This window comes from Cryptomeria japonica, chromosome 10 (genome assembly GCF_030272615.1).
Source record: "Cryptomeria japonica chromosome 10, Sugi_1.0, whole genome shotgun sequence".
Classification (NCBI taxonomy): domain Eukaryota; kingdom Viridiplantae; phylum Streptophyta; class Pinopsida; order Cupressales; family Cupressaceae; genus Cryptomeria; species Cryptomeria japonica.
This window is the reverse complement of record NC_081414.1, coordinates 603,068,810-603,080,943: the sequence shown is the minus strand read 5'-3', so window position 1 is coordinate 603,080,943 and position 12,134 is coordinate 603,068,810.

Below are 12,134 nucleotides of genomic sequence, written 5' to 3'. Positions count from 1 at the left end.
TTACAGAGGACCCCCCTTTGCTTTAGTGTCCTTGTCCTTAGTATAGGACTAGGCATACATCAATATCATGAGCAGAGGGTGGAACAACTGCAAAGGGGGTAATGATGAAGAAACCGATGTTCCACTTAGTCTTTTCATAGCTTCAAAGAAAAAACAAAAAAAGAAATAATTGTAATCTACCTTATTTGATAATGACTATTTTTTATGTGTTTGTGAATGTAATTATGTGCTAATTAATGGTTATGGATGATATGTGTTAATTAATATTGATGAATGTTTCTTGTTAATTAATGTTAATCAATGTTATGTGTTAATGAACGTTATGTGATATTAATGGATGAATGTTATATTTTATTAATGGTAGAATGAATGAATGAATGAATGCTATAAGAAGTTAATAGGGAATTTAGAGTGATGTTAGGGGGGGAGGGCCAAATGAGCTTCCACCTTCACGTGGTTGGCCCTGTTAAGTAGAGAATATTAAACTATTCTCAAAACCAAGCAAATCTCAATAAGATAACACACTTTTCAATATTTCATTACATTGCATAGTTAATCTTATTGAATAATGTATATTGAATCTTAATTGCAAGGTCCAACAGAGCCAACACAAACAACAACACCACAAGTTGCTGGGTATAATAAACTCCCATATTGTCTTGTATGTACATGAACAATATGAGTTGCTTCTAGTGTTGATATCCAAGGTAGAACTGCAAAAGTTATGAATATGCCTCATCCTTGTAATTTTTTTTATTATTTGTCATTTTCTTTAGCATTTTGTTACTTCATGAACGAGATGTTTTCAGATGTCTATTCCATGAATACCTCTCTATTGTATGCTTCATGATCTCGCTTCTGATTCAACTCTTTATATGTCCTAAAATTGTATGAGCCTAATAGCTTCTACTCTTGTTGATAGTTTGGTGGCTCTGAACAATGGCTCCTTTGAAGAAGCATGATCCTTGTAATTTTGGCCTTCCATGATGTGAAAAAGAGGTTATGTTATGAATAATGGTCCAGATGATTTAGTTATTTCTTATTATGTTGAGTATGAGTAAATTTGGGCTTCCTTGGCTACGGTCACTATTTTGTACTAACTATTGTCATTTAGTTTGATTTGAACATGGAATTCAAGTAATCATGAGGGTGGAAACAATATTCAAGTGTAAGGGGGTACACTACCTTGACCAAGGGATGAAAGTATCGGGAAAGTACAAGTGATTCATGTGTAGATCAATGTATCATTCACCTATTAATTCCTAGCAACATTCTCAAATAAACAAGCAAAGAGGTATGTTGAGTGCATATATACATTTTATGTTGCCATGATATAAGTAAGATATCAAACATGTAACTTAAATTTATTTGCAATTTCATTCATAAATATTAGATCTTCCTTGTGGATTTTTGAATGCATAATGTCTCGTTGATTTCAATATCTTTATTGTAAGTACTCTTTTTAGCATGAAACTCCACTCATTGAGGTCTCCTACTAAATGCAAGTCAGTTATCCTATCAATGATGATATGTTTTGCATGCATTTTATGGGGAAATCTTATTAATAGCTATGGTTGGGTTGTTAATTGTTTTTTGAAAATATATACAAGTAGATTGGGACATTAGAATTATAAACACTATAAATTGTGTTTGAGATCATTGTCCTAATTGTAATAATCAACCACCCTTGGCCCAAGGCCACACCAACACTATTGTGACACCAAGGTTTATGCATACTAGTGTAAGGGCTATTCTTAGGACATTTCATTACCATTACATATACACACCTAGTCGGGTTTCCAGACACAACTTGTTTGAGTAGGCAGTATCACTAGTAAACTTGTGACTGTCACATTTGGTACCCTTAGGACAGTCTTCAACCTATAGCCCACACTTCACCACTAATCCTTCATCAATAAAATTATGTGTGGCTCCACTATCCACTAGACAAACCATCAGTTGCCCCTTAAGAACACCTCTTAATCAAAATGGGCAACTTCTGGGAACACTAGATAATGTGGCTATGGTGCTAAGTGGAATTTCTTTGGTTGTAGTATCCTTCAATTCTACCAGTGGTTGTTGATCCTCATGATCTCTATCACCTCCAAGACAAGCCTCTTGTTCTTCTTGTTCTCTGTTATTAGACATAACTTCAATCAAATGAACTTTTCCCTTCCCAAGGCAATGGTGTCCAGGCTTCCAAGGTTCCTTACAATTGACGCATAACTTCTTCCTTCTTAGTTCATTCCTAGACTCTTGATCAATTTTTGGTGGTGTGCAATTTTCTGATTAAATCCCTTTTTATTTGATTTCCAAGGGTTGAAACCTTTCTTCTCTAGCTGAAAATAAGGTGTGGTCTCAAGGTCAACTGCTAACTCAATGGCATCATGCAAGGTGTTAGACTTATGTGCCTTGACAAATCCCCTTAATTTGTCACTCAAACCTTCCACAAATAGCATAGTGACTCTCTTTTCTGATATATTTGGAACCATGACAAAAAATATTTTGAAACTCATTAATATGTGATTCCACATGTCCAACTTGTTTAAGCTGAGCCAAATCCCTGTAATAGACTTCTACATCTTTCCATTCAAAGTGAGCAATTAGATTATTAACAAATTCTTCATAAGAGTGTATAATGGTATGATCTTGTGACAATAATCCATGGTGCCACCAGTCATATGTTACTCCCACCAAATGCATAGTAGCAGACTATATAGCCTTATCCTTCTCCATGGTCTTAAGTGATAAGAAGGATAAAGCTATATCGTTTAATAAGGTTTCTTACATAATTAAATGGAATTGAATTCCACTTTATCTTTTTTCTCCTCATATTAATTTTATCATGTTAATCCCTTAATTATTCCTTTCCTTAGCCTATGGGAACAAAATAGGTTGGCAAAATATTCATTATTTAAGCTAGGCGAGAAGGGACATCGCAGTATGCTTCATATCTTATGTGTATTTGCTTCATGTCTGATGTGTTTTCAGCATGTTTATTCCATGTGTGCTTTACATGTATGCCTCTCTCATGTATGCTTTTGTCTTGTGTATCCTTCATATCTTATGTATATTTTCTTCATGTTTGATGTGTTTTTAGTGTGTTTACTCCATGCGTGTTTCATGATTACTTTATGCTTAACAGTTATGAAAAGACCACTTCTTGGTAGTTTTGCCCACTTCTTCAAGAAGCCATAATCTTGCATCCAAATTAAAATAAGGTACATGTTTTAGACCATGAAGGCCCTTCTTCAATCTGCAAACATGACTCTCATGCTTAGGCACTTCAAAGTCCCTTAGAATTTCTTAATGGGTTGATTGGGGAGGAAAATAAATGTCTCAAACACCTCCGAAAGTCAAATCTCATCAACAAACATTCACTTCCACATCTTAATAATGGTAATATGAATGAATTAACCACAATTTTTTCCTTATGTGTCAATCTCTAGATGATACAATGAAGCTATTTGTCTCATTTGCAATAAATAGATGAGGTACAACTTGTAAATTGTCATAAAAACACCTCACAAGCAATAGTTCACCTAATTCTACTTGATCCTAAACACGCATTACCTTACATACTCCTTATTGAATTCTTACTTCCCAAAGTTCAAATACATAGCTTTGCAAGCTTATGCTAGAGAGAATTTGATGTCTCATACGTACCTAGTAAAGTCTTGCATCTAGCTAGTTCCTAGTAGAGAACTTATTCACTTCTTCTGTTTACTTAGGTTTAAGGTGTTATTTTTAAAAGTTTATCTTGCCTAAATAAGATCTTATATCTTCTCTTTATGACTTTTACTTAATTCTAGTTACCTAAGTCATTTAATATTTGACACTTTAGTTGTCTCACAACATAGGATTAAGACACATTATAATTTTTCTTAATCATATCCCCCAACCTTGTCTTTATAAGCAAGGTCATCCCATTGTATATTTCAAATTAATTCAATCAATCTTGCATTGTTGAAGCAAACCATTTTTGTCATTTTCTCTCTTGTAGAAGATATTTTGGTCTAGCAATTGATCCTAAAGGTGTTGAGTCACCATTAACTCCTACATTAAGTAAAAAAGAAGAAGAAGAGTTCTTGTCCAACTAGAACAATCTAACTTGCATACTTTTCCCTAGCCTTAGATCATAAGAATCTCATTCTTAAAAATTTTGAAACTTTATAACCGTATGCATTATCTTTATCCACAATGAAGGGAAGAGCATAATTTTTCTACTTTATTATCTTCTTGATGCTTGCATTCAATTGCCTTTTTTGTTATACTACAATAATTTACTACCTTGGTTATAATGGTGTCCTCCATATGACCATCCTAAGCCATGAAATGTACATTAGTGCACACAACTCTTTAGGCCAAGGTGCGTATCCTTATTTTAAGTATTTCACCCATATTATTCCCTTTAGAATATTTTTGTATCATTCTCTAAGGCATTATCCCTTCACTTTGTGGACAATAGATGAAACCCACAATTTTTTTATGGGACTTGTTACATAGTACATATCCCATCACATGTACATGATTGTCATATCTAAGAGCCTATTATTTGCCACCTAAACACAAAACTTCATGTTTTCCCTTTAGAGATCCTTATTTCATTATGTATTGAGCTACATCATGCATTGAATACAAGCATCTATTTTAGGGAAGATTTTGGGCATTACTAACTATTGTAGCATGAGGTTCCTGATGCAATTTGGACCTCTTCTTCCCAGCAAGAAAATCTCTCATTAATCTTATTACTACAAACATTGTTACACACATAATAAGTTTTAAAGGATAGTCATAGGGATGTACTAAATAGTCATGAGAGTATTTGAATTGCCCTACAAACCTAAGTTAACAATGGATGAGTGAAATAAATAAAGAACTTGCAAAGGCTTTGGAGAGCATATGGAGAAAGGTTTATATAAGTGTCATGAAGACAAAAAACTGTGATAGGTATAGGAAAACATTGCAAAGTGAATTGTATAGTGAATAGAGTTTAAATGAACAAGAGAATAGTTGGATAGAGGTCCTTGCCCTACTCATTTTGAAGGTCAAGTTCATTATTGTGTACAACAACAAAGATAGGGAAAGATAACAGCCCATATGAGTATGAAGACAATAATCATGTCCAAAATCATGAAAAGTAGGGCCATATAATGTATCGAAGAAAGTGTTGTGGAGTCAAAGTATGAAAAATTGTTGTTGCCTTTTTGTTTTCAGTGTATCAAGAAACTCTTCAAGGTAGAAATCTAAAATAATTGCCTTCATTGTGTCCATGGTGGGCCTTTTTTGCTATTGTTGTAATATTAAAGTTGTTGCAAGCTATCAACATTGTTTGAAGTATATGGATCCTATTGTGCATGTTGAAGTTATAGCTATAAGAAAAGCATACAAATATAAGGTAATCAAATTTAAGTTTCATATAATTGAGTTCTAGACAACTTGCATCAAGTAGAGAGCAAGGAAATGCTAGACACTTCTCAACTTATGTCTACAGTCAAAAGTCATGCATATAGGAAGTGTTGAATTAGTAGCTAGCTCAGATACCTATCTATTGTATTTTAATGTTGTCAATGAGAATTAAAATATAGATGTATTTTCTCTCATACAATTCAAACTATTTTGGGTTGGACCCAAACACATGTAACATGAAGGCAAATGATGTAAATTAGGGCTGCGATCAAATACATGTAACTTGTAATTATATATTGTTATGGATAGGACAAGACCTATGTATAATGTGACTTGTAGATAGGGTAGGCCCAATTCGGGCAATAAAATTAAATATGTATTTTGAGCGATTATGTAACTGGGTTGGGCCCAAACTCATGTAGCGTGTGGTAAAAGGAAAACAAGCAATAACATGTTAATAGGTCAAGACCTATTTGGATGATATACATAATATTATTATTAAGTTAATAAGCAACTTGACTTAGGGTATTGGCGCCAAGGTTGGATATAAAACTAGTAGCAAATGAAGTCATCTTCATTATCACATGCAATCTGCTCTCCAATATTGGTGATCTCTCTCTCTCTCTTGAGAGAACTTGCTTCTCATCTACAACTAACTTAGATAAGGTAGATAAATTCATTTCATCTCCCTAATTGGCTTTAAAGGCTCTTATATTTGGGTTAGCTAATTCCCTATCAACACCATTTTTAATAGGTTTACCATGTTGGCATTATGTGAACTGGTATGTGGACATAATGACATTATATGTTGTCATTGATGTCAATATGTTGAAGAGGTGTGAACTAGTATAACACCATGAACTGGCATTTGTGCCAAAGTGAAGTGATGTGCTTGTTCATGATGAATCGGCATATAGTTATGGGAACTAGCATATGGAAGTATTGTATGACTACCAGTTGGTAGTCTCAACTTTAGGGTTTTTGATTGATGTACTTCAAGCCTGTGTGGCTCAACCGGTGACATTGTGTGATGACTTAGCATTGTAAAGAAGAATAGATCATGTTGCCAAGTAAGCCTGTGTGTGTGAAGGATCTTGCATGAGGGAGATTTTTCCTATCTACCTCAAGAATGTGCGAAGTTTGTAAAATGGTGATAACATGTGATGGGTTATCAGCCACCATAAAATCAGTGGAAATGGATGATGGAGAATGTCTTGAGTTTGGATCAACATCTGCTACATTTAATGCAGTGGGCTCGATGGTCAGGATTGAACCGTTTGAATTCCTTAATCAAATAAGTTTAGGATTTAGGGTTTATGCTACTGACCTATCTATTTTCCTATAAGGGCGATGTTGTGTCTCTTTCTGAGGTTGTTGGCAAAAGTTGTGTGTGTGTATCCAAGAGAAGGGATATGTGATTCTTGCCAGACCAAAAGGAGAGAAGTGATACCTGCAGAGTGTAAGTGCAGAAGGGGAAGAGGAGATTAAGTGGATCTACATTGGCATTGAGTGCTATTACCAGATCATTGTAATACGTGTTGATCTCTAACCACCTCAATAGTTGGAAAATCCCTTAATAGGGTAGCCTTAACTGGCTTGCTAAAAATCCTTTAATAGGGTAATTCAAAGCTACTAAGTTTGGAATCCTTTAGCTATTGAATTCTTGAAATCCTCTAACAAGGTAACCTTTAATAGGGTTTAACCCTTAATCGGGTATTGTAGCCATCCCTTAACTAGGTGATCTGTAATAGGATTGGTTCCTAGTAGAACCTATTGTAATGTCTCTAATAGGACAAGGCTTCTAATAGAGAGAACTTTTAAAGAGTTCAAAAATAGCTTGTGGGTATTCATCCCCACCATGGTTTTTCCTAGTTGGGTTTCCATGTGAAAAATGTGTGTGATGTGTGATTCTTTTATCTTGTGATGCTTTGCTATTGTCTGTCAAGCATATGATGGTTCTGTGTTTTATGCCCGTCAATAAAACATGTTGAACTAGCTATTATTATGATCTGATGATAGATTACCTATTTATGCATAAGGGTAAAATGGTAGTATAGTCTTGAGTTGAGTGGAAAGCTAAGTGAGTAACTAGTTAATGCTTGTCTCAGACATTCTTAGCTCTACCAATTGCACTCTGTTTCAAACTGGTGTCGCTGTTTGCCATTCCTTTGGAGTGTCTGCTGTCAAGCTGATTTAGGACTGTATTTTTTGTCTATACTGATTCACCCCACCCTCTCAGTAGCGGCTTGGTACTATTTTCTCATCATTGAGTTATCAATTGGTATTAGAGCATCCTCCAGGTCCTCTATGTTTTAAGCTTAACTGCTTGAGGTAAAGATCCCAGTCAAATGATGAAGAGGGAAGGCCCAAATTTTAACAGGGAAAATTTCAGTATATGGAAAGATAGAATGAAGATATTCATTAGAAGCATGAGTGCTCAACACTAGAGCTATGTTGAGACTGCCTATGTTGCTCCTACCAGTACCCTTATTGATGAGCAAAAGAGAGAGATGCAGGAGGGTGGGCAAGTCATGGAAGCCCTAATTAGTAGTTTATCTAACATTGAGTTTATTGATGCTCAGGATAAGGTAAATCCCAAAGAGGTATGGGATACTCTTGAAAATATCTATGGCAGTGATGAGCATGTAAAACAGGCTAAGGAAGAAAGCCTGAGAGGGAAGTTTGAAGATATGCAAATGGTTGATGGTGAGACCATTCAATAGTATGGAATAAGAATCAAAACCATTGTTCGAGATATCAAGAGTGTAGGGGGTAAAATAGAAGATTACACTATGGTAAGCAAAGTTTTGAGATCCCTATTGTCGGTCTATGCAATAAGGGTTGCTGCTATTCAGGAGCTGAGACCAATAGACAAGACTAAGGTATCTCTAGACTCCATCATAGTAAAGTTGACAGCCTATGAGCTAAATAGTTTTGATGGCAATATTCAAAAGACTAAATCAACTTTTAAAGCTTCTGTTGTACCATCTAGAAAAGGAAAAGAAGCTAGCACTAGTGGTGAACCAAGAAAGAGAAGAGAAATGGATGATGAGGAGATTTTGATGGCATTTGAAGCTCTCCTTTCCAAGGAGCTTCCTAAAGGAACTGACAAATACAAAGGCAAGCTACCTTTGAAATTATTTTCTTGTAACTGGATAGAACATATTGCTGTAAAGTGTCTTAATGGCTACAACAAGGACAAACTAGAAAGGTTCAAGAAATTCAAAGGAGGAAACCGAAGAGACTGTTTTGTGGTAGTTGACGAAGGTGTCATAGATGAAGAATCAGAGGATGAAGAAAATGAAGATATTGTGTTTGTTTCTATCAAAGAAGATGTGTCAAACAAGAAGGCTCTTGTCTCCTAGTTTGATAATTCCAATGAGTGGATCATTGACAGTGGCTATTATCACCATATGACTGGGGACAGGAGCAAGTTTCTATCCTTGGAGGAGCATGATGGTGGTGTGGTTTGCTTTGGCAATGATGCACCATGCATGGTCAAAGGAAGAGGGTCCATCTCTTTGAATGGAAAGAGTAGTACTGACAATGTGTATTGGGTTGATGGTCTCAGACACAACCTTATGAGTGTTGCCCAGCTGAATGACAGTGGCCTCACTCTGAAATTCAAGAATGGAGTTTGTAGAATCAAAGAAAAGAATGGTGAATTGGTGGCCACCGACATGTAGACCAAAGGTAACCTATTTCATCTAAATGCAAATATAAGTACATGTCTTATGGCTAAATTTGATGATAGCTGGATATGGCATAGGAGACTCTGCCATGTAAACTTTGATAACATTGTGAAGGCTAGTAAGTTCAAGGTAGTTACAGGGTTGCCGGTGTTAAGAAAATTGGATAATACCTTGTGTAGAGAGTGTCAATTGGGGAAAATGTCTTCCTCAACCTTTAAAGGTAAATCTTTCATTGCTGACAACTTGCTTGATCTTGTGCATACTGATTTGTGTGGTCCTATGAAAACTAGAAGTGTGCAGGGTGATAGGTACTTTATGATTCTCATTGATGACTGCTCAAGAATGATGTGGGTCACATTCTTGAAGGAAAAATCTAAAGCCTTTGTAAAGTTCAAAGCTTTTAGAGCATTAGTGGAGAAGGAAAGTGGTAAAAGGATCAAGTGCCTGAGAACTGATCAAGGAGGGGAATTCACTTCTAGTGAATTCAACAAGTACTATGAAGAACATGGCATCAAGAGGCAATTATCTACCCCCCAGACTCTACAATAGAATGGCCTAGCAGAGAGGAATAGCCAGACTATGGTTGAAGCAACTAGAACCATGTTGATTCAAGGAAAGGTAGCTCACACCTTTTGGAGAGAAGTGGTGACCACTACAGTTTACACAATGAACCAGGTACTCATCAAGAAATGTAAGGATAAAACTCCTTATGAGTATTGGACCGGTAAGACACTTGTGGTTAGCTACTTTAGAGTGTTTGGTAGAAAATGTTACATCAAGAGGAGTGAACACTAAAGCAAATTTAATGCAAAATGTGATGAGGGAATATTCCTAGGATATTCCACCAAGAGCAAAGCTCTCAAGTGTTTTAACAATAGGACTCAAAGAATTATGGAAGGCATCAATGTAAGAGTTGATGAAACCTTTGAGAAAATTGAGGAAATCGGTAGTCAGCAAGCGGTAAGTGAATCAGTTGCAACCTTTTGGGAACTGGTTGTTAGTCTATCGAGTACTAGTAACAATGTTCCTACACCGACAGATGTGAATGCTGATATTGATGGAGATGAGGATGAAGAAGAAAAGCAAGAGGAATCTATCAAGACCATTCCTCAATATGTCAAGCTGAATAATGATCTTAAGTAGATCATAGGAGATAAGGATGCAGGAATCCTTACAAGAAGAAAAGTCAGAGAAAACTCATGAATGATCTCTGAATTTGAGCCTAAAACATTCAAAGAGGCACATAAGGATGAAGACTGGATCAAGGCAATGGAAGAGGAACTTGACCAGATAGAGAAAAATGGTACATGGTCCTTGGTACCTAGATTGAAGCACAAAAATGTTATTGGTACCAAATGGGTCTTCAGAAATAAGCTGAATGAGGATGGCATAGTGATTAGAAACAAAGCCAGATTGGTGTGCAAAGGATATGCCCAAGAAGAAGGAGAAAACTATGGAGAAACCTTTGCTCCTATAGCAAGATTGGAAGGAGTTCATATGCTTCTTGCATATGAATCTTTTAAAGGCTTCAAAGTATATCAAATGGATGTAAAATCTGCATTCCTAAATAGTGTACTTGAAGAAGAGGTGTATATTGAGCAACCAGATGGATTTGCCCTATTTGAAGATAATGACATGGTATGTAGGCTACATAAAGCCTTATATGGGCTAAAGTAGTGGTGTAGGAGCACCCTTCCAATCTCTCCCTCCTTTTTGTTTTCTTGGTATTTTGCCTCTTATGAAGCCTTTGTATATAAAATAATGAGCCAAGTGCCCATAGGTCCTAGTTAGGGTCCTAGACGAGATTTTAGGGGTCATCAGTCAAGATTGTGATTTTCTTGAAAATGGAGGGTATGTGTGTCTTTGTGGTGTTTAGGGGTCCTACATAACATGGTGGTGTCCTTAGGTTGGCCCAATGTGGGTTTAGGAGTCATGAAAAGCAACATTGTGAAAGTTGCTCAAAAGTTGCAAAAGTTGCATGACAACTTTTAAAAGTTGTCAAACAACTTTTCCACCAGGAGGTCTAAATCCTTAGTTTGGCATGGACAACCCTAATATGGGTAGAAAAACTAAGGCAAAGATGGTATAAGTAATTGAAAACCCTAATTGGATGGGTTGGATGTCAGAGATTGTACAACTCAAGCAAACTGAATTGACTGTGACTGTTTTGTTGGTTACCAGTCAGTTTGAATGAAGTTATCAAGAAAGTTAATGGATTCATTTGTGTGCAAGACTATGTGAAATGTCTTCTATGGTGTAAATATTTCCATTGTGAGTGATTAGATTAGGTTTTTATTTGCAAGTTGAGTCAGTTTGTAAATAGTTTGTAAATTGCAGTCTCATTGTCTAGTTTTAGACTGGTTTGAGCAAATGAAGTCTTAACTCCATTCCCCATTGTCGAATCATCATGAAACCATGGGGAATGAGAGTGAAGACCCTGTACTATAGTCCCATTCAAGAAGGGCCCTTGAAAATGTAGGGAGGCCAAATGAAGACCTAATCCTAGGCGAGACTGGACAGCGCCCGACTAGGAGAGGTCATTTTGCAGAGGTCTTGAAGAGAAAGGTTGGTTAGTGGAGAGTGCATCCTTTGGAGGAGATGTAGAGGAGTGAGTGAAGCATCATTGGTGTGAAGGAGGAGCCTCCACCAATCCAAGAAAGGTGGCTAAAACTCAAAACACTCACTGTGACCCAGGTAGATGCTAAAAACCTTCACAAAAACCCTTGAAAACCTTAAAATCCACCCAGGACAGTGTACAGACACTTGGAGGCCTAAAACCTAGAAAATCCTTGAGTCCTTGCTAAATGAATGGCAGTCCATTTTGGGAGTTTGGGTTGTTTGTGCATCATTTGTGAGAGGGAGCCCTAAAGGACCGGGTAGGAGGCCTAATTGGTCCTAATCCTTGTAGCCCTATTTGAAGGCAAAAACTCAAATTAGTGAAATCGGTAAGGGGTTAGAATCTTGAAACCTCTCTGGGGCACATGAATGGGTGGAAAGTCCATGAAATAGTTCTGATACAACCTTGCTAAGACC